General features: G+C 39.8%; 1 long non-coding RNA gene across 1 annotated transcript in view; it reads right to left on the bottom strand.

Moving 5' to 3' along the window:
• The window catches only part of LOC136166675 (uncharacterized), a 408,420-nt gene that overhangs the window by 378,822 nt on the left and 5,261 nt on the right, over positions 1–24,337 (bottom strand). The window contains exon 2 of the long non-coding RNA XR_010662979.1: positions 22,882–23,017. This is a non-coding gene — a long non-coding RNA (uncharacterized lncRNA). The remainder of the gene's footprint in view (positions 1–22,881; positions 23,018–24,337) is intronic.

The following is a 24,337-nucleotide window of genomic DNA, read 5'->3' as shown; positions in this document are numbered from 1 at the left end:
ATGGGTTATGTTCAGGATAATCAGCTGAATTCCTAAGATGTCTTTCTGCTTCTGCATTAAATGAAGACTATTTATTTGTAGTCTTTTGGTCTTCAGAGGCAAGTTGTGGTTTTGAAAATAACCCTGAAGAGTAGTGTCATAAGACAAATGGGGGTCCATGGGTTTCAATAGGGCATTGAGCCTAATGCAAAACCTAAATAAGACAAATTACCCCTGATTCACAGTCTTGTGGATGCATCTCCCGGAACATGTGCACATATCAAACATTCTCTCACTCATGCATGCACATGTGCACATAGAGAGCTCTGACGTGTGTATTCTTTCTTGGCCTCCCGAATTTTCCCAGTAGGATAAAACTCCATGGCCCATAGTAAATCTGGCGTGATAAACACCATTCTTTATGCACTACCTTTCTCCTTCAGTGTCTTACTTCTCCCAATCCCTACTGGTTTCTCTTTGCCACCCAAAGAAATTACTCACATCAAATCCTACCCCACTGTTTGCTTCTGTGGAGCTCATAGTAAGAAAGTAGGTAACATGAGTAACATAGGTGGTAGTGTATACATAATTCAGTTCTTTCAAATCTGTTATAGCTGAGCAGGCACACAGAAGAGCCAACATAGTGTTCAACGACGACTCTCCAAAGATTCAAGTGAAAATATCTGTGGAAGAATGGGTTTCCGTCGAGTAAATTAAAGAGCACTAATAGAAAGAATGGTAAAGGCAAGTCACAAGGCTTCTGAGAATGAGAAATGTTCAGTGGAAATCTTGTAAAATACCATAAAATTAAATGATCCACTCTTCAGAGCACTTGAAAAGCAAAGTTCTCAGAAAGAACAAATGCAGAATTCAAGGTTAGAAAGAACAGGAAGGGCTAATTAGCATTTTTCCTCGATAGCATCATAAAGGAAAAATTAAGGTAGAGGTTTGGTGAGATATAAGTCAATGTTGATTAACCTCCACACACCTTTGCTCACTTCTACTAATACAACGATCTTTTTAAATGGGCCACAACCATCCATTGCAGGTAATTAGGTTCAGATTTTGTGTCACAATTGGAATAGATTATTGATTGCCTCTGAAAGAACTTTATAGCTCCCAAGGCTTAGAATTCATTAATGAATGCTGGAGCTGATAAAGTTGAGTTTAATTACACACTCTATGTCTTGTTGAACATTAAACTTGCATTTTTATTATTTTTTTCCTTAGTTGAAATTTTATTTTAAGCCTTCACCAAATAGATATCTGTCTTAGCTGTACTTTATTCTTCAGAAGCCATGAGCATCAATGAAAATTTAATTTGGAAAAAAAGCACATTCTTCTTTATGATGTAGTATTGTTTGTAGTAGTAAAGCTGTATTTGTGCCTGACTGGATATTTTACAAGGGGATCTGTAACCTGATCAGGTACTCTTTGTCCTGAGAAGCCTTCTTCCTTGTTCCCCAGCTCCTACTGCAGCGCCATGCCCCATCATCTGTCTGCCTGAGAGGACACTGTATAACCCCCGTCCTTAGAAGAGGCAAATGTGCAAATGGCACAGTGGCCAGGCTGACCACAGTCTCATAAACTTGAACAAAAATGGGAAAGCAAACCTTTTACCCCGGGCTACTACTAGCCAGGTTAGGGGTTGCTTGTCTGAAGAAATTCTAAAAGTGTCTTTTAAAGGGTCAGTGGGCTTGATGTGAAACCCCAAATAGTGTATGAAACACATTAGCAAAATAAAATACCAACACATCTTATCATTATTCATGATGATATGCTGGAGGGAAAGAGCAGTTTCTACTGGGAGCTCCGCTGTCCCTAGTTTTCAAAACCCAGATCAAGTCTCTTCCTCTACTGAGCTTTCCCTGGACTACACAAAAATTTCTCCCTTTGCTAAACGAAACACCTTGTTTTCTTTTTATTCTTCATTGGGAAATAAACAGTTCATTAGGACAGTTCCTGGGGTCAGGGACGACCTCGGCCTCTAAGCTTTCCACTAGGGCTGACTGCATTATTCCCGTGCAGGGGTTAGCACCTTATTGGAAGCCCAGGGGGACACAGATCACATAAAATTCTCTTTGAGGAGTGAGGCAGGGGGTGGGAATATCAATAGAGCAGTATGTTTAAAACATAGCAGAACTGGTAAGATACCCCACAATCTCTGAAAGCTTCACAAATAAAATTGTAATGGCTCATTTTTTACTGTTTTAGAAAGCAACTTTCCTTGTAGAGTATTTCCCACACCAAAAGCAAAACAACAACAAGAACCTGGGAAAATCTAATCAAAGTTTGACTACAAAAGAAAGCAGTAGCTTAATCAGCAGTATTAGCATATCTGAAGAAAGAGCACATCAATAGGAATCGGGGATGGTCTGCAAGGAATGTAAAAATAAGAGTTCATTCAAGCCTGTGGAGATGCAGTGACCTCTACCAGTCTGTCTTTATAGAGTCATTTTAAGGTCATGAGGGACGTTAAGACTGCCGTCATTTCTGAAGCATGGCAAGGCTATGGGAAGAGAAGTCATGTGTTTCAAAATTTTCAGAGAGGAAATAAATAGCATGGGTCATTATAAAGAACATGAGGAAAAGATGAGAAATATATTAAACTGTCTATATAAACTATAATCATAAGTCAGCATTCTATCTGAAATTCGAGAATTAAAAATTGCAAAATTTGTTACCAACATAGAAAATAAACAAATGAACAAATCTTATCATTACAGACTAGTAAAATTAACACACAGTTCTACTAATATGCACAAACAAGTGTAGACAGACCTCTCCTAACACATCTCACATTTTGATCAGCTTCATGTTCTCCTAGGATGTTGCCTTACAGTCAAAAGCAACTTTGTTAATGTAATTTCGCTTCCCACAGTGGGTCTGCTTCGAGGTGTAGCATTATTACATTATGTTATATTATATTATATTATGCATTATTATATTATATTATGGATCTACTTCCAGGTGTAGCATATTATTATAAGGGGGTCCTTCCCCCAACTAACTCTTCTTAGGACTTCATGAAATATAACTTCCTCTAGGTGCCTAACCAGGCCCCAGTCACTATACTAGCCCTGCACTTCCCTTGTAACATTCAGCACATAAAAAATTATAGGCTCATAGTCCTGTCTCCACTGCACTATAATTTCCATGAAGTCAGGGTCTTTTTATAGGATGACCAACAGTCCTAGTTTGTTGAGGCTGGGTGGGTGGGGCAGGGGGTTGCTGGATGCAGAGATTTCAGTGCTAAAACCAGGAAAGTCACAGAAATTAAAGGCAGGACAGCAAATTGATCACTCTGTTACTCACTACTGTTTTCAGAATACCTACTACAATGTCTACAAACTAAGTTCAAAATATACATAGGAAAAATGTGAGTAAAAGCACAAGTTTGTATACTATATCATAATTCTGAAATATACAATCCCAGAATAAAAAGGAACTTAAAGAGTAATTATTTTGGTTCCATGATAGGATGGTAGTTTTGTTTTACTGGGAGATTTTTACATTAAAAATTATGTTTATTATAATTTTAAGTTTGTATGATACTGATTCTTTTGAACTCCAAATCATATTCTACTTTTCTTCAGAATCTTTTCCAGAACCTCTGGAAAAACAAAATTTTTTCCTCAAAATTCATTCACACGTGTTACCCATGACACTTGTTTATCACATACCATTTTAGTGACTTGAAATTCTTTCTACCCCTTCTTTTGAGTCCTAACTGCTTATCTAGAATAGACTCTATTCTCCTGGAAGACAGGCATACGTCTGAGGGCCTCCCTGAGGAGCTCATAACCTCTCTGTCAAACTGCCCCCTCCCAGCCTCTCCCAGCCGTGCCTGGGAAACTCTACACTCCATAATCCTGCAACCTGCAATTTCCAGCTGATCCTGCCATGCTGTGAAACTCAGACCCTCTCTGGAGTACAGAAAAACTCTCATGGAAATGCTGGACCATTCCTTCTTTATAATCCACTCCTTTAAAGTCTTTATTGGCCCCAGGACAGCCATTGTGAGCAGTCTCCGTAAATCACTCAGCCAGGGCTGTGCAGTGTAGAGGTTGAACACCAACTGGACTCCAGCTCACTTGCGTTTCTGTTGCACCCAGAAGCAAGAAGCAGTTTGCTTTTCTAGGTGGGAAGGGGAGGCAGGAGGATGTAACCTGGAGAGAGAGCAGTAGGTGCTTTCAGAGGCAAGATGAAATCTGGTTGGAGAAACAGACTGTGTCTCGGTGAATGCCAATTGTAAGACTTGGACTAACAAAGTTCTCCAACTTAAACCTGAGGCTTCAAAAGATGGAACTGAAGTCTCAGAGACCTTCCTTTGAAAACATCTGTTTTTCAAGATCACATGCAAAATGTATAGAGAAGAGGCACTGGTCACAAAATGACGTCTCTAATACCAGCTACACCGATGTGTCTCTGCCACGGGTAGGTGGAGCTCTACAAGCAGGGCTGGCAAATTTAAATCAGAGAGGAAGATAATTTTGTCTCTAAAAATATGCATCTGTCAAATCTACAGCTGTTGAACTTGAAGGCAGAGGAAAATGGAAGAGTGATATGGAGAGAGAAGATTTCTGAGAAGTTGTCCATTACTCCTGTTCTGAGGTGAAAGGGAAAAAAAATGCCTTTCTCGAAAGTAATCACCTAGCACTGAACTCACATCCATTTACTGAGAATAAATGGAGCCAAAAAAAAAAAAATCACATTCAAAATGCTTTGTAGGAAGCCCTCAAACCTAAGCTGACATTTCTTTCCTTCATCACTCCTCTTTCCCTCTTTCATTCCTAAGTGAGTTCTCCTGTCTTTGTGTGAATATTCAGGCAGGAACACAAAGCCCGCTTGTCATGCTGGAGACAGAGAACATGGCAGGTCTAATGGGATTCCAGCCTGGGTAACTCCCATCATTTGTTCGAACATCGTTATCACTTTCTTCTGCTGTTCTGCACAATTCTTCTAATCTGCGTGACTCCACACTGTGTCTTCAACGTTGTGTCATTAATACCTTTAAACAAACTTTTCTTCACTACCCTGCCCTAATAATTTCCTTAAAAGCTTCTGGCTTATTCCTCAATCTTGGCTGAATTAATACACTATGAAAGCAAAGTCATAGGCAGAGGACAGGAACAATTACTGATAACATACTCAAGAACAAGAGAGAGCAGAGAGCAGGGATCCTAGACCTATGAAGTTATTAGATATAATTCATAATATCACAGAACAAGTTCACTGCTTCCAAAAAAACCCCTAAACTCAAAGGATTTATAAACCTGCATTTCTACTGCAATCTCTTTCCCCAGTTGGATTTTGCTTTCTTTGTAGAATGGAGGGATTTTGCTTATATACTTGATTTATCTGCTTATGACAAGTACAAAGAGCAGTATGTTCTGTGTGACACGATACTGGTGGCTACATGTCATCATGAGCTATGCTCAGTCGCTCAGTTGTGTCCAACTCTTTGCGACCCCATGGACTGTAGTCCCCCCAGGCCCCTCTGTCCGTGGAATTTCCCAGGCAAGAATACTGGAGTGGGCTGCCATGTCCTGCTCCAGGGGATCTTCCTGAGCCAGGAATTGAACTTACATCTCTTGCATCTCCTGTATTGGCAGATGGAGTCTTTACCACTGTGCCACCTGAGAATCATAGTATATGTCATCATAAATAAACATCTAAACCCATAGCATGTACAACACCAAAGGTGAACCCTAAGGTAAACAACAGACTCTGGGTGTTTTCGACATGTCAGTGTAGGTTCATCAGTTGTAAACAGTGTACCATGGTGGGGCTGGATGTTGACAGTGGGGGAACTATGCATATGTCGGGGTTCATGGCACAAAGAAATATCTATACCTTCCATTCATTTTTGCCTTGAACCTAAATCTTTGAAAAATAAAGTCTATTAAAATAAAAAAGGGAAAAAAGGCAAGGGTGAGGGAGGCACAGAGGTAAGAGCGAGTCCAATCAGAAATGCCCTGTGTACTATCTGGAATGCTCTCGCTTCATTCAGCCTGTCCAAATTCTTCCTACTGATAATACCCATTCCAAGTTCCACCACAGTCAGGAAGCTTCCCCATGATTCTCACTTGTTTTGCTCCCACTTGTGGATTCACTGTACTCTGATGACCTTGTGTGAGGCAAAAAGAAGTCCAAGAAAAAACATCCCTGACTGAGAATCTCTCAGGGAGGCCTGGGTCCTATTCTTCTTTAGAGATAACTGGGTTGAGTTACTTAGCCACTAACTGGTTCCTTCTCCTGACAAAGGAAAAAAATCAGATTAGATCAAAGTTTTGCTGAGATGCTTTAGTAGTCCTTAAAGAAACACTGATTTTTAAAGACAGGAGTTTCTCAAAACTCTTCATACTATCTTAACATAAAAATTAATCTCCATGAACAGTTTAGTGCAATATTTCTTAAACTTACTGGACCATGAAGCATTTTACATGATTGAAGTTCTATGGAAAATTCTCTGGAAAACATTGAACCCTATTTCTAGTGTGTCTTATAGCCCTGACAGAGGGATCAGATATTTTTGTATTGTCATTTAATTCATTTCTTTTTAAAACTATAAACCATGAAGCAATAATGTTTTATTATGAATGGCTTTTTAGAGATTATTTCCTTAATCTCTCCATACATAAGCAAAAACTAAGTGTAATGTTTAACATATTGGAACTTGCAAAATTGACTATTGTCTAGAGAAGGAGAAATTATCTCTAAGGCATGTTTAGTCAGGAGGCCAATCCATCTATTGACATCTAAAAATGTGGGGATGAAAATGATAGATTGTCCCCCATGTGAGACTGCCTTCACTGCCATTCTGTAACCCTTCTTCAGGCCCAGATTCACAGCACATTTCTTGCCAACAATCACTGTATATGCAAGAAAACTTTTATCACCCTTTCCTACTACAGAAATCTAAGAAAAACGTTCCTTAGGTATCACCAGAAAACGTGTTGGAGCCTGAGAAGAACTATCATAGGAAGTAAGGCACAGTTATTAAGAGCTGTTTTGTACAGTTCTATGTATTCGTGCCATTTTTTCTTCATCACTTCTGCTTCTGTTAGGTCCTTGCTGTTTTTGTCCTTTATTGTGCCTGTCTTTGCATGAAATGTTCCCTTGGTATCTCTAATTTTCTTAAAGAGATCTCTAGTCACCTAGAGCCAGACATCCTGGAATGTGAAGTGGACCTTAGGAAGCATTACTATAGTGGAGGTGATGGGATTCCAGTCGAGCTACTTCAAATCCTAAAAGATATTGCTATTAAAGTGCTGCACACATTATGCCAGCAAACTTGGAGAACTCAGCAGTGGCCACAAGACTGGAAAAGGTCAGGTTTCATTCCAATCCCAAAGAAAGGCAAGGCCAAATAATATTCAAATTACTGTACAACTGCACTCATTTCACGTGCGAGCAAGAGTATGCTTAAAATCCTTCAAGTGAGGCTTCAGCAGTATGTGAACCAAGAACTTCCAGATGTATAAGCTGAATTCACAAAAGGCAGAGAAACCAGAAATCAAATTGCCAACATATGCTGGATCATAGAAAAAGCAAGGGAATTCCAAAAAAACATCTATTTATGCTTCATTGACTATGCTAAAGCCTTTGACAGTATGGATCACAACAAACTGTGGAATATTCCTAAAGAGATGGGAATACCAGACCACCTTACCTCCTCCTGAGAAAGCTGTTTGCTGGACAAGAAGCCACAGTTAGAACTGGACATGGAACAATGAACTGGTTCAAATTGGGAAAGGAATATGTCAAGGCTGTATACTGTCACCCTGTTTAATTAACTTATATGCAGTATGCATCATGCAAAATGCTGGGCTGGATGAATCACAAGCTGGAATCAAAATTGCTGGGGGAAATATCAACAACCTCAGATATGCAGATGATGCCACTTTAATGGCAGAAAGTGAAGAGGAACTAAAGAGCCTCTTGATGAAGGTGAAAGAGGAGAGTAAAAAAGCTCAAAACTCAACATTCAAAAAATGAAGATCACGGCATCTGGTCCTACCACTTCATGGCAAATAAATGGGGAAGATGTGGAAACAATGTCAGACTTTATTTTCTTGGATGGTGACTGCAGTCATGAAATTAAAAGATGCTTGTTCCTTGGAAGAAGAGCTATGACAAACCTAGACAGCATATTAAAAAGCAGAGACATTACTTTGCTGACAAAGGTCTGTATATTCAAGTTCAGTTCAGTTGCTCAGTCATGCCTGACTCTTTGCAACCCCATGGGCTGCAGCACGCCAGGCTTCCCTGTCCATCTCCAACTCCCAGAGTTTACTCAAACTCATGTCCTTTGAGTTGGTGATGCCATCCAACCATCTCATCCTTCTCCTCCCGCCTTCAATCTTTCCCAGCATCAGGGTCTTTTCCACTGAGTCAGTTCTTTGCATCAGGTGTTCAAAGTTGTGGTTTTTTCAGTAGTCATGTATGGATGAGAGTAGGACCATAAAAAAATCTGAGCACCAAAGAATTGATGCTCTTAAACTGTGGTGCTGGAGAAGACTCTTGAGAGTCCCTTGGGCAGCAAGGAGATCAAACTAGTCAATCCTAAACGAAATCAACCTTGAATATGAACCTTGCAGACGCACTTACCATTACAGCTGCCCTCCCGTGTGCTGGCTCCGGGAGAAGCCTCATGTCTTACATTATAACTTGTTTCATGCAGTTGTGGCTTATCTTTCCAATTGGATTATGAACCATTTAAGATTCAGATTTATATCATGTATTAATATACCACTGTGGTTTCACAAATAGGAAAATAGGAACACAGTAAATGCTTGATGAAACTGCTCTTGCTTCTCATTTATGTGGATCTGTTTTATTGCTATCATCCAGCTACCTCTCCTCATAAATAACAAGTCCATCTCCCATCTTCACCTGTGTAAATTCCACACCTTATCTAATAACCACTTCAAATGGGACCTTCTTTACTAAGTCTTCTCCAATCCTCTGGAGTCCAGAGCTTCAATTGCAACTTCATTATGATATCTGCTATAATTCACTTCCCCCTCAATATCTGCCCAGTTTTCTTATTTTCAGCTTAACTGCACGTTCCTTAGAGATAGAGATAGTATCTGACTCATCTGTATTCTCACACACTACTCATTCAGTGCTTATTGCAGTGAACCAAGCACATGAGTCTGTACCAGTTTCTGCTGCATAACAAGCCACCTTAAAATTTAGTGCTTCACACAATCCCTATTTCTTTAGTTCAGATTTTTGACTCAGCTCTTTAAATGAGCTGGAGTGGTCCTTCTACTGTCTGTGGGCTCACTCCTGCAAGTGTAGTCATCTGCTGATAGGGTAGGCAACCAAGCTTCTAGCTTTGGCAGGCTGTTGGCTGGGGTAATGTGGGCAAGTCTCTCATTTTCCGTGATGCTAACCAGACCTTGTCCATATGACAGCTGTCAAGGTTCTGAGACAAAGAACTGAAGTATGTCAGACCCCTTGAGGACTAGACTTGCAACTGGCATAAGGTCACTTGTGCCACATTCTATTGCCCAAAGAAAGTCACAAGCCACCTCAGATTCAAGGGGTAGGGAAACGAACTCTACCTCAGTGAAAGTGAAGTCGCTCAGTCGTGTCTGACTCTTTGTGACCCCATGGACTGTAGCCCACCATGCTCCTTCGTCCATGGAATTTTCTAGGCAAGAGTACTGGAGTGGGTTGCCATTTCCTTCTCCTACCTCAGTGGGACAAGCTACAAAGTCACACTACCAAGTTCTACACCAAGGGGTGGATGCAGAGTTCTGCCACTCTGCCATCTACCACTGAGTCTCCCTTTCCAGCAAGTCCACGACTGTTGAAAACACTTGCCTTGCCCGGTCACCAGGCCTCATGTTCTTCTCTTTCACGGGGCTTTGAGTCACACAGATCCACCAAAGATAGAGTTACTGCTGAAAATGATCACCATGCATGGAAATGTGAGGGCATGTGAAATGGGAATCGTCATCAGTGGTCTAGAATCTAGAGTTTAGAAGAATAAACGCATGAAATGTCTAATTCATCTCTCTTTGTTTTGATCATTTGCAGATGACTTATCCCTGGAGATCATAAATTATTAGAACCAGGAGTACACTTTAAGGTCATCTAGTTCAGGAGTTGAACTTGGAAATGTCTCCAGGGACCAAATAGGTAAGGTAAATGAGTAAAACTCAATTTAAGGTGGGTTTGGGGACTGTGGGAGACTCTTAGGCAACTGTCTCAAGTGAAGGCATTAAACTCTTGCCTTAACAAAAAGAAAAACAGCTCAGAATAAATAAAATACATGTACAGACTAAACTCAGACCCCTGGCCTCCATGTTGTCGTATCTGATCCTAGACAAACTCTCACTTTACAGGTGAGAAAGTCAAGGCCCAGAGAGGTCAAAATGTTTCTCCAAGGTGGCCCAGCTGGTCAGCAGCAGAAATGAGACTGAATTCCCTGTGAGTCTCCTATGACTTGGCTCTGGCAGCAACACAGCCTAGAGTATAATTTTGAAAGTTTTCTTCCTGATGGGAAAGCGAGATTCAATCTCTTCACAAAATAGCTGCCTCATGGGTTTTGTCAGAATAGAAAAAGCTCTCCTGGAAAATGACTGTCTCGTGGGAGTGACTGCTGGGTCAGGTTTATGAAAGGAACGACAATTTGATTTGCGGCACTCACCCGTGGGAGCCCGGCTGCGTCTGCTGCTTCCTAATTGCAGGCGGGAGGCCCAGGGACTCTGAGGTGAAGCACACAGAGGTAGCCACGCTGAGACACGCTACCAGCCTGGGCCCAAGCCGGGCTTTCAGACAGCTCAGAAGACGTATCTGGCTTGGCCTCCTGGCCCAACAGAAGATAACTGCCTGGTCGAAGTGGAAATGGCAGTTCAAGACAAGAAAGGAGAGAAATCCAATATGATTCAGGTCATTCACAGGTACAAATTGATGTTTCACCTGTTCTTCTCTTTATTTTCCATTTTTAAATGTCCTTTTTTTTTTTTTTTTTTTACCCTTGGCCCAGATGGGTAAAAATGTCTTTTTTTTCCCACAGAAGAAAAGAAAATGAAGCCAGTGTGGGGAGAATGAGGGAGGATTTATAAATCAAAGGAAAATATTACAACAGAAAAATCAAGTGTTTTAGTCTGTTATAACAAAGAGCCACGGACTGCATGGCTTACATAACAACATAAATGTATTTCTCACAGTTCTAAAGGTTGGAAGTCTGAGATCAGGGTGCCAGTTTGGTCAGATTTCAGTGAGGAACCTCTTTTGGGTTGCAGGCCATTTTATGCTATATTCTCACACTGAGGGAAGGGAGAGGGATCTCGCAGGGGTCTCTTTTATAAAGACACTAATTCCATTCTTGAGGGATCCACCTTCATGACCTAATTACCTGCTAAAGGCTGCACCTCTAAACACCCTCATATAGGGGATTAGGTTTCAACACATGAATTGTGGCGACACACAACATTTAGTCTATAGTGTTAAATATATGCAGGAGTTCAAATTGCAGTTGGCCTGTGACCTGGCTCTGCTATGGGTCAGTGGCCTTGCTGTCACCCTCTCAGAGAGAATCCTCTAGGCATTAGTCCTTGGTGGTCACAGCAGGAATGCCCTTGATCAAGGCCTAAAAATCCCCTCGAGACTGGCATCTTTGCCAGTCTTCATCCTAAAGGATTCTCAGTACCTATCTGGTGATGAAATGAATAGATAAATTGCTTGAGTCTATTTTTTTTTTCCTTGCACACACAAGAAAAGCACAAACACAAACAAAAATGATCTGATTAGGACACATGGAGATAATTAAAATGTTGGACACTGAGTGTATAAAAATGAAAAAGAGAACAGGAACATATGAGCAGCTTAGAAATGAATTTTAAAAGCCAAACTTATATATTGTCACCCAGCCAGGCAATCAATTCCGTTAGTCCAAACCAGCACAACTGGGATGAAACTGCCATGTCTATTCCTTCTACAGACCTTTACAATCTTTTTTCAGGAATGAATGAAAGTGCTTGCTTAAGTTGTCTGTGGTCTATCTGAACTAATACAGAAAAATTTGAAAAGCAAACATTTTTAAGACAAGTATTGCCCCTGGGTATTTTCAGAGACACAGACACTCAGGTAGTATCAGTTCCAATTACCACCCTTTGGTTGCACCACACACATCTACTTCCACACTGCTTTTAAATGTGACGTTTTGGCACGCATCTAATGAAAAACAGGGATATGCTGTTCAGGTGGTCAGGAGGTCAGGCTCTGCTCTGGATCTGCTAAGAACTGAACCTGTGACCTCGGTCTCATGTTCCCTCATAAGTAAAATGAAGGTTTGAGTATAAATTTATGAAATTTCTTTTAGCTTGATAGCTCCATTTGCACTGATTTTGACACAGTGTTTACTCATTTATTCTTTCATCCTTTTATTTTCATTCGTTCATTCAGCACATTTTACTGAGCCCTCCTCCGTGTGCAGCATTGTGTTGATAACTAAGTGTAAAGAAATGAGCAATGAAAACAGAGTCCCCCTCTTTATGGAGTTTCCATTTGAGACAGTGAGACAGATGGTACTCAACTAGATATGGAAGCAAGAAAATATCAGCCTTGTTAGAAGGACGATCACCAGGAGGAGGGACAGAACCCGATGTTGTGTTAGAGAGTAAATGAAGGTCAGCTGACTGGGAAGACCTAAAGCAACAAGTGGTCAGAAGTCCTGGGAATAGCTCTTGGATGGGCTATAAACTAGGTATGTGACATTAGTCAAGTCTCTTTCCCACTGTATCCATCTCCTATAGCTGCCAAAACAAACTGCCTTAAATTGAGCGGCTTAAAACAGTATAAACATAATACTTACATTTAGGTGATGAATCCAATAGGGCCTTATTGGGTTAACATCAAAATGTAAGCTGGGCTGTGTTTCTGGAGGTTCTAGAGAAGAATTCAATTTTTTTTTTTTTTTTTCTTAGATTGGTGGCAAAATTTAGTCCCTTGCTGTTGCAGGTTCAAAGCTCCTATTGTCTTGTTGTCTGTAAGGGGAGGGTCACTTCCAGCTCCTGCAAGACTTACATTCTTTGGCTGGAGGTCCCCTTACAACACGATCAACCATGAGTAGAGTCCTCCTCACATTTCATCTCTCTGATCTACTCTTTGGCCTTCGTTTTATTTCTGTAGGGACTCATCATTAGATTGGCCCACCAGGATAATCCAGCATAATTTCTCTCCATCTCACGGTCTTTAACCTTAATCACATCTAAAAAGGGCAGGGGTTATCTGCAAACATCCCCTGTTATTCAGGGTAACACTTTCACAGATTCTGAGAATAGGGACATGCACATCTTTGAGGGGCTGTTATTTTGCCAACCATAATGCCCCAGTTTCCTTTTCAGTAAATGAAGACACTGAACTTTTCAAAGCTCTTTCAAATCCAAAATGTCACAACTCTTCTGGGAGCCATATTTTGTCAAAACTAGAATTCGTGTTTCCTTTCTATAACAACTTGTGAAGAAGTTTGCTCCAAGTGAAGGCAAAAATCTCTAGTTTGAAGAGGGTGTTTATCTAGGACCCTGATAGTAAGTTTGGGTGTTGTGGTTGTATAACCACTGGGCAGTCTCAAGGATGGAGCAGGGAGCATGCTCAGGGCTGACCCCTGAAACTAATTGTTAGATGACTGCTTGTGACCATCCTGAATGTAATAAAATAGAACCACCCATTAAATGCACACTTTACTAGCAAGTGATCAAGTCAATGTGATGGACTGTTTAAAGGTGTAGTTACAAGGAAAACATGTGCCAAGCTTCCCCAGATAGTCCTCTGAGCACGTATCCCAGGTGTGGTGACCTATATCACGTCTCTTCTGGAAATGTGATCTATCACAGTTTTCACTATGGCCAGGGAAGCATATATACACATACTTGGAAAGTAGAATTCTTACTTGGTCAAGTCATGGCTGGTAGCTTTGTGACTCTCATTCCAACTCTGTTGGAAAGATGTGGATATTCTCTCCTGTTGTCTCTTTGTCTTTGTAAATTGAGAGAAAGTCAAACTGGTGGGGGGGTGGAAACAACAAGAATGCTGGTACAGAGGCTGGCAGCCAAAGCGGGTGCAAAAGAATTTACATGTTTACCTTAAGTGGACTTTTCCAAAAGCAGTGTTGGTCCTGATAAATCAGGGCTAAAACCTCAGTGGTTGTCTTTGGTATTTATAGTTGACTTTGGGAGGAACTGGCTGGGATTAGAACCACAGCCTGGATGTAACCTGGTCACTTAGTCTACCCAGGAATTAAAGCTAGAGTTTGTCCCTCCCTCCCAGATAATATTTGAATACAAGTCCCTTGAGAGACACATCCATTTCTAGAACCTCCCAGGTGAGTTTGGCAATTCCAGAAGTTTTTTAGAAATGTTTGTAGAAAATTAGAAAAGTGTGTAGATCTTAAGGCAGAAGATGCTGCTTTAAGTCTTTTAATAAGATTACTCTTTAACCCTAAGTCATTCTCACTTTTCAGTTTCATGATCTCTGAAGTGGGAATTAGCAATATCTATATCATACCACCATTATAAGGTTCAAATAAAACAAAATAAATACAAGTTTTTTGTAAGAGGTAAACATCATATAAATATTACTTGCTAATGTTATTATGCATCACAGTTCCTTGAGCAAGGGTAAATTGAGGGTGTTCATTAATTTCGGTTAGCTGTCACAGTTTGTAATTGTATATTCATGACACTGTTGAATTAATGACTGCCTCCTGCCTCCTCCCTGACATCCTGTAAATTCCCTGAGAGCTGGGACAGAGTCTCTTTTGATCATTTTTTAAACTCTTTTGTCTTCATGATCTTTGCCCATGTCATGCACTTAGTGGGTACTCAATAATTATGAATGACTTGAGAGAGGTAAGAAAACAGGGAGAGAGTACAATGGAATACCGAAAGAAAGGAAGGGAGAAAAGGTGAGATTTTTGGAAGGAAAAGCGAACAGTGCAATGCAAATGTCATTCCCTAAATTGTCTAAGGTTATCTGTAATCTAATGTTATACCTCAAAAGAGAAAATTTAACATAATAATAATGAAAATAATAGCTAATAAGTATCAACTGCATAATAACTATTATGTACCATGTACTATTAATTTTCACTGTTAAATTTTAGAACAGTCGTATGCGGTGGTACTAGAATTATCTCCATTTTACAGACGAGGAAATTGAGGTTCAGCATGGTTAAGTTAACTTGCCCAAAATCACACAGTAAGTGGTAGAGATAGTTGGAAGTCACACTCAGATTATCTAACTCACAGTCTGTACCATGCTGCTGCTGCTGCTGCTAAGTCTCTTCAGTCGTGTCCGACTCTGTGCAACCCCATAGATGGCAGCCCACCAGGCTCCCCCGTCCCTGGGATTCTCTAGGCAAGAACACTGGAGTGGGTTGCCATTTCCTTCTCCAATGTTGTACCATGCTATTGCATGCTAAATTTTAATTTTTAGCTCAAAAAGTAATAGGGAAAACCTGCTGTGAAGAAAAGTTACTGAAAAGTACATTGTGTCACAGGAAAGTAAAAGGAGGTCTATGAATTCCTCCTCCTAAAAAGTGCATCTTACAGAAGGACACAGGGAGAAGTACAGTGTAAGGTCAACAGATGGAAGATACTGTAATATGCTACCAGGCTGCTTTCATATAAATTTTATAAATAAATAATTTAGCAAATATTCAATAAAAAAAAGGCATTATTTAAGGACATAGTCAGGTAAAATGACAAATGGCATGCCATTTTATTTTCTCTCAGGCATGCAAGTTTTAGCTGAATAAACATAAAAGAAATCAATCTACATGGTGCAAATGTGGGGGAAAAAACCCAAGATCTATGTCAGCAATAATAAAAGGCATCTACTGTTCTGTAACAGTCAGCTCATTGTAAATGAATGCCCAAGCTAGAGAGAAATGCATGATGGGAAAGCCAAGAACCTCTTCCAGTTAGTTCTAAGCTGTCAACATTCAATTAAGGGCATATCTATGGAAAAACAGTTTGCAAAAAAACCCACAAGATAAACTGAAGAGAGAAGGCCTAAAAAAGATAAACTCTTTGTTTTTGTCCTTCTGTATGTTGTTAGCAGCAATTCCAGATGTTAGCATGATTTTAAAATTTTAATTAGCCTTCAAAAATTCCAGGAAGCAATACTTATGTTGTGATGTCATAGATCATATCTACATGGAAAATTGTCAGCATAAACTTCATAAAAGCTGACTGAGAGATATTTTGGGAAAAATCAGATCACTTCAACATTAACTGCATTATTTCCTAACCTTCACAATATTAAAGAGATTCAGCAAAACAAAGAATTGGAGATTATTAGAATATTGATGATCATCTAGTCTACAAATAAAATACTAGTGACCCATGGGCCAGATCTGATTCAGAGACAGATTTGTTTCACTTGCTTTTTTTTTTTTTTTAAGTTTTGAATTAGTAGCTAACATTTAAACGCTGCTGCTTCTGCTGCTAAGTCACTTCAGTTGTGTCCAACTCTGTGCGACCCCATAGGCGGCAGCCCACCAGGCAAGGAGTTCTCCAGACAAGAACTAGAAAACTCTAAAAAATCGAAAAATATGGATTTCTCTTGAAAATGTGAAAGATCTTCAACATTAGGTTCTTCTTCCTGAATGGATTGAGAAGGGGTGCCCTACTTCCAGACTGGGAAGCTTTCTAGATTGTATCATCCCTACCAGCCCCCATTAACTTGCCCTCATTCTACTTTATTCATTTATATTGTCAGTATTGTCTCTGTGGTCTAATCTTTTCCTTTTTACAAATAAAAGCTATAAAGTCTGCGTGGTTTGATCAGGGTCACAGAAATAGGTAGTATGTTAGGATTGGCTCTGGGACCCAAGACCTCTGTAGTTTAGTATAGGTTCTTTGGACTCTAACAAAGATCTCTAAAACCCGGAGCATCAATCTGCTGTTCCCTGTGACTCTTACTACTTCTTATCTTATGTTAGAGGTGTTTCTACATACTCAATTGGTCAATTTATTTACTTAGTGGTTACTGAACATTGACTGCATGCCAGATATCATGCTAAATCCCAGGGAAATAGTGGTGGTGGTGATAGTTTAATCTCTCAGTCATGTCCAGCCCCATGGATTGTAGCCTTCCAGGCTTCTCTGTCCATGGGGTTTCCAGGCAAGAATACTGGAGTGGGTCGCCATTTCCTTCTCCAGAAGATCTTCTGACCCAGGGATCAAATTTGCATACCCTGCATTGCAGACATATTCTCTACCAACTGAGCCACAAGGGAAGAAACCCCCTGATGGAGAAAACAGGCACAAATCTTAGCTCCTCCACTATCCTGCAGACCTTTAAAGGCAGTTTCCAATCTGATTCACTTTTGGGCTAATACCCAATGTGATGGTATAAAGCATACAACTGCCCACTAAAATATAGAATAAATAAATGGATTTCTTCCTTTTATTCCTTCGTTCACAACAAACCTAAGATTATTATTGGCAGAGATTATCTCCATCAGGCTTCCAGGGTTGCTCCGTTAGTGAAGAATTTGCCTACGATGCAGGAGACTCAGGGTTCAGTCCCTGGGTCGGGAAGATCCCCTGGAGAAAGGTGTGGCAACCCACTCCAGTACTCTTGCCTGGAGAATTTCATGGACAGAGGAGCCTGATGGGCTACAGTCCATGGGATCGCAAAAAGTCAGACTTGACTGAGTGACTAACACTTTCACTGTTAACTTTCATCTTCATTAGCCAACAAGTAAATCATGATACAGAGATTAAGTGACTTATAACAGCTTCAAAGTGGCAAAGATAGATAGATATTTGTCCATTTATCCCTAATTAAACAAACATCTTTCTCTAAAGAGGTTTTACCAGCAAAAAAGTGTAGCAGTACTCTATGAAAAACATGACTTCTGGTTAATGTATTTCACTTGTAGTCTAGAAACACATGGATTCTAATTTTAGATCAATTACTATTAAGTGTGTGATTTTGGATAGATAATTTAACTTACTGATTCTCAATTTTTTTCATTCATAAAATATTCATTTGGACAAGATGAAATACAGTGCTTTTATTTGGGTAAAATTCTACAGTCTTTTAGAAACAAAGAAAAGGCGTTCTCTGTTTATTGAAGCAATGCTATGGATTTACTCATTTCTTGCTAGATTTATGCTCTTAATAATAATCTCCCTAGAGCTTATTGTGTGCTGGCAGCTTAAATAAACTATAGCTAATGTGGCTTCATAATTGGACCATGACAAATTTTGACAGACACTCAATGCTGATTTGTTTTTAACAGAATAATAATGGTTCCAATGTGTTGATCCTCACTTCACAGGAGCATCACTGGAATAAAAATATCAGTATCTCATTATATTGTTTCAAGTATCTTGATTTCATTCTGACTTATAATGAAAATGAAAATCCTAAACTACTAAGTCCTTTTAAAATCATCCTAGTGTACGTAAAGACCAGTTCTTTTCATCTTGGAGCTTTTCAGTGGTTGAAATGTTGCCAGTTTATTCTAATGGCACCCTTATTAAATTGCTCTAGAGGCACAAGAAAAAAGGATCCAATTTTACTTTAAGGCTACTTAATATTAATATTTTATATGAAAATTAGAGAGTTATATAGGTTCTGGAACTCTTAGAGTACTGTATTTTATTATGCACAGTGAAATGTTTATAGATAGCAAAGTAGCTGAAGGTCCTTCAATTCAGTTCAGTTCAGTCGCTCAGTTGTGTCCGACTCTTTGCAACCCCATGGTCTGCAGAATGCCAGGCTTCCCTGTCTGTCCATCACCAACTTCTGGAGTTTGCTCAAACTCATGTCCATTAAGCTGGTGATGCCATCCAACCATCTCTTCCTCTGTCGTCCTTCAGGTTCTTCAGGTCTTCATTTTAGGAGACTTTCAACTTCTAGACAACATCCTGAAGCAAATGCCACATTCAGATATCCCATGTCGTGTCTCGTGTGCAGTTTTGCTCTTGATGCTTCATGGGAAGGGCCTGTGTAATCCTTAGAGCAAAAGCGCTAATTGATTTGATTCTCCTCAAGTTTCAGGTCAAGTAGTAGATGTCTATATAGGTACATGGGCAGCTTCTGTGAAAGATACAGCTGAAGCTCTCTCAAATTACATACTCTTTAAATTAGAGCACCAAGTTTTTAGTGCTGCTACTTTGTTTAGAGGACCTTTTCTAAACAAAACTGTATTAAAGTTTTTTGGTTTTTTTTTTTAATTATTATTATTATTTTTTTTTTTTTTTGCCTTTTTTTTTTTAATTTATTTTTCAGTGGGTTTTGTCATACATTGATGTGAATCAGCCATAGAGTTACACGAATTCCCCATCCCGGTCTCCCATCCCACCTCCCTCTCCAGTTTTCCAGGACCACTTTTCATCCATCACCAATCCTTCTGGTTGTCCTCACATTCCTTAATTTGACTTCTCTAGGAAATACTCAACTCCTTTGCCACATGTGATATTATCTATGCTTCTTGTTGAAAATGAGTTTCTCTACTTCTGTGAGGTTCTGCATTTTGACATCAGACCACAGGAACTGAACTCAAAATAAACGTACACTTCATTCATGAATTTTTCTAGTCCTACCACCACTTTCCTGGTTACAATTAGGTAACAACCATGGTACATTAATTGTATGGCAGTGTTATAACTCAGCATTTTCCCTCAGCTCAGACTCAACCAGAGAAACAAAGACTGAAATAATTAGCTGACAGAAGTTAGAGACAGAAAAGTTTGCAGAATTTGCTTTTCTATTAATATAAAAATAGACAAACCTGGGCTAGAAGTGCGGAGGTTAGATTAGAAATATAATTCAGAGTAGAGAAACTGGGTCCTTGAGGCAAGAGTGAGGAAAAAAGGTTATACCTAGAGAAGGAAAGTGGACCGGGAGCTGAGTGATGACCTGCATAGGTTAGTCTGTAGGACACCAAATATCCAAAGTCCCCATCTTTCTACAAATCCCAGGATCTTCATTCCTTGTTGTCCCCAGAGGGTGGGAAAGTAGTAGGAAATTGAGCCCATTCCCCGCCACAGTGAGAGAGGACAGAACCCATTTTATTTGGCCCATATAAAGGAGAATACTAGGAAGCATAGCAGTATCATTTCACGTGTCATATCTTTCAATGGCCTTCCCCTTTCCCCTCTTTGAGCACGTGCTTGTGTCTTCTCCAACTATTGTATTTCCCCTCCGATGACTAGAGTGATCACACATCCTAGTGTTCCCAGAAAAATCCCACTTTATTCCTATTGCATCACTGTAACCAGTGTAATTGTCTCTTTTGTTGCTCAATTATGAATAACAAATTATCACCTTATGAAGGCCCATTTTTAAGTTTAAGATTTTCCCCTTTCTTCAAGGTAAAGCATTACTACTCCTTACAGGGAGAATTCCCTAATTTCAAAAGTTATAGTCTCTCCCTTTGCCAGGACTTCATAGCTATTTGAAAGGGTATCATGATATTCTACCTTAATAAAACAGTAATTTGTGAATATATCCTTTCTCTGCTAGACTTGTAAACGCCAGGACAACATTTCCTTTTTAGTGCTATTACCAGTGATTTGTATGTAGATAGATAATATTTCTCAAATTGGTTTAAAGTTATATGTAATTTCAAATATCGTAATCTTTAAATGTAAAAAAGGAGGGATAGATTTTCTTTTAAACTAAAATGAATTAACTGGCATTTTCTCTGCTTACCCATCACAATTTCTCTACACATCTATTACAGCATTTTTCATGTTATTTAGATATGCATCACAGCATAAGTACAAGATACAGATAATAGACAAAGATAATGTTTTGTAACAATTTTAGCACAATGCTTGGTTCATAGTAGAGCTGAAAAATAAAAAACATATTGAATTTGATTTTTGTTGTGTATACAACAAATTCATTACTGTAATGAATTAACGTACATGAGCATAAGCTGATGGAAATGTTCTGAAACTAGATTGTGGTGATGGTTGTATAACTACAAATATACTAGAACTTACTGACATATACACTTAAAATGGGTGAACTTTATAATAAGTAAATATCTCAATAAAGCAAGTGAATAGACAAAGCAATTAAAAGACAATCTACTAAGTGCAGAATAGTTATGCAGAAAACCTAGAGGCATCTCCAACTTGCTAGTCACCTTTTGCCCCAGTTTCTCAGCCCAACAGTGTTCTACTTCCCTCTGCTAGGAAGAAACGCCAGGAAGGTGTGACAGATGTAATATACCTTTGATAGTTAAAAAAAAAAAAGAAAGGTGGTGTGGTGGTTCTGCTACTGTCCATTAGTCAATAACTGGCTACATAACTAAGGACAAATCACTTCCCCCATAGGTGTTCATTCAGTTCCCTTATCTTTAAAATGAAAGGCTTGCAGACCTGATGTGCTATGATTGCCCATCCACAGCACTGGAGAAGTTGGCCCAGGTAGCGGCAGCTTAGAGGATGACGCATAGACACATAATTCAAGCTGAGCCAATTAGATTCCGCTTCTAGAATTGTGGACTTCTGGGCCAGTAACTAGGACAAGTTAAGCGAAAATCATGTCAAAGCCTGTCATCAGCCCAGTAGATGGACTGTTGATAATCGGAGGAATGCCAGAGGAAAACAATCTACAGTGAACGGCAAGAAAACGAAGGAAACCTGAAGCAGAGTTGAGAAACGGTGGTAAAGCACCTACTTGCTTCCAGCATTCTGTTTCCTGTGAGATCAAGCAATGCTCTGTGTGGTAGTCTTGGATTCCATGAAACCTGTATGTCCATTGTTTTCTTGCTCTAACTATTGCTGTTCTTAGCCATTAAAAGAATCTTGTCTGGAAAAGAAGTCATTGCACTGATTTCTGTGGTGGTTCCCAGCTCTTATACTGTCTTTAGATTTGATGTCACTGCCCAGCATGCCTTTGGCACCCAAGCCCAGCAATGAGACAATGACTTCCTTGCAGATGAGTCAGTAATTTCCCCATTAAAAACCACTTTCTTTCTCTTTAATAAAATGAATCTTGAATTCACCAAACTAAAATATGCAAAGCTGAAACTTATATCAGTGTATATCAAGATTGGAGCACTATACAAATGAGTTAATTTTAAAAAAATCTATACTCTTCTAAAATTTTTTGGCTAATGATATGACTAAAATATAAGAGTTTATAACTTTCAAATCATGAAAACAATATTATACATTACCATGAACAAAAGCAGATCCCTGAAAGAGAGCTAAGGAAGATTTCTTCTAGATTGTCAAATATATATTTGGAAATAATTGTTGGATAACTTTAATGCAATTATGAGGCTGTTCCACCTCATTCTCAAACCCTGGATTTTAGTGTAAGCTTGCACTAAAAATTAAGATAGCCAAAGTGAGGTGTGGGATTCTGTGGTCTACAACTGTTAGCAAAAGCTTTCTAGCTTTTAAAGAATACTCCTTCCAGCTCACTCACCTCTATTCTCTTGCTCTCTGCAGCTTCTAATCTTTGAAATAGGATAATAGCTCCCATGAGGGGAAGTCGAAACTCTAGTGATTAAAATCCAACTATACCATTCTGCTTCACTCCCACTTTATAAAATGGATTTTTAAAATGGCATGCAAATGCAAATCACCACATTATCCCATTTTACAGGGCCTAAATGATTTTATGTGCCTTCCAAAGAAGGAGCTAATAGGCCCCATAAATAAAACAATCAAATTGTTTTTAAAGTTTCCAGCCTGTTTTCCCACCAGACCACCCACTCTGAATTTACAGCCAGACCAGAAGTAGAAAATCAGACATACTACCTAATTACACAGAACCCATGAAACCACCTTTACCATCTTGTTTTGTTGTAAGAATTTAGAATGACCACAGGACTTTTCTGGGTATAATGCAAGAATAATTGAAACACAGCACACTGGACTCAAATGAGCTATCACTTACCTACTTAGCAAAGGGCCATTAATGCTCTGGAACAGCAGTTCTCAGTCAGGGGTGACTTTGTCGCCTAGGGGCACCTGGCAATGTTTGGGTACATTTTGGTTGTCCCATTGTGGAGTGGGTTGAGTACGACTGGCATCTACAGGAATAGAGGACAGGGATGATGTGAAGTATCCTATGTCTGAAATTTGGTTCAGATATCAAGAGTGGTGATCTCATACACACACAGACAACCAACAGGGTATGAAAGGTTTATTGCTCATACAATAACGCTCCCTGGAGAAGTGCAGGTGCAGTCTGAAAATGGCTTGGGGTACTGTGATTAGGAAGCAAATCTAGAGTTAGGGTCCCCGCCCCCAGGCCTGGGTTTACCTGATTTGAATTTCCCCGCTACTGCCAACAGTAATCCAAGATGGCAGAGTAGAAGAACATGCGCACATCTCCTGTGAGAACACCAAAATTGCAACTAGCATGCCAAATAGTCATCGACAGGAGAATGTTGGAACCCACCAAAAAAAGATACCACACGTCCAAGGACAAAGGGAAAAACTGCAACAAGATGGTAGAAGGTGCATAATAGTGTTTAAAATCAAACTAGAGCCAAAGGTAGGAACACCCTAGCTTTCTTAGGACTGTTCAGATGTGGGACAAAAAGTCAGCGGGAAGTGGTAGGGTTTGGAAGTTGTCAGTGGTCATCAAAAATGGAGTCAGTTTCTTTATCACATCCTACAATACACAGGACAAAAATACACAATACTTTTCCAAGCTTAAATTTCAGTAGCGCTAAGAGTCCCTGCACTGGAGGTAGGGTGGTCTGAGTCAGGCTCTATCTAGGTAGTAGCCGGGTGGATGTTGTGAGTACTTCCAAGATGCCCCCTCAGCATCCAGCACTCGCTTTCCCAGCTGTGTAGGCTGCTGACCGCTTGGGGCAGAGTTGCTCAGCTGGGACTGCCCTTGGCCAGCAAAGGGAGCTACTTCCCCAGAGGCAACCCCTCTTCTTGGGGAGCAGCCTACGACCAGTATCAAGCTGTGGGGTTAGAGCTGCTCCCCGTCCTCAACTGAGAACAACTCTGCAGGCCTTCCAAGCTCCCCACAGGGATCAGCTGAGACCTCTGTCGTACCTGCAACTCTGTTCTGTTTCTTCTACCCAAGCTTGCCTCCCTGTCTTTTACAGGCGTTGTGCCTGCCCTGCTCTTCCTGATAAACCTTCTGCGCAAAAATCTCCATCTCACAATATCTTTCCCCAGGAACTTGACCTTTTTTTTTTTTTTTTTTTTAATATTTCTTATTTTTTAAATTCTGAAAACATGATAATGTACTTACAGGAGGCTTGGAAATTACAGAACAGAGTTACATATAGGTTCCCCATATATTACCATCGTTTAAGTGGATAAAGTAAGATTTTTAGTTGGAGTTTCAATATCAAACTCTCAGAAATTAATAGAACGAATGTACAGAG

The sequence above is a fragment of the Muntiacus reevesi genome, chromosome 4, assembly GCF_963930625.1.
Source record: "Muntiacus reevesi chromosome 4, mMunRee1.1, whole genome shotgun sequence".
NCBI lineage: Eukaryota > Metazoa > Chordata > Mammalia > Artiodactyla > Cervidae > Muntiacus > Muntiacus reevesi.
Note: the sequence above shows the minus strand (reverse complement) of the source record. Positions and strands in the feature narration are given on the sequence as shown.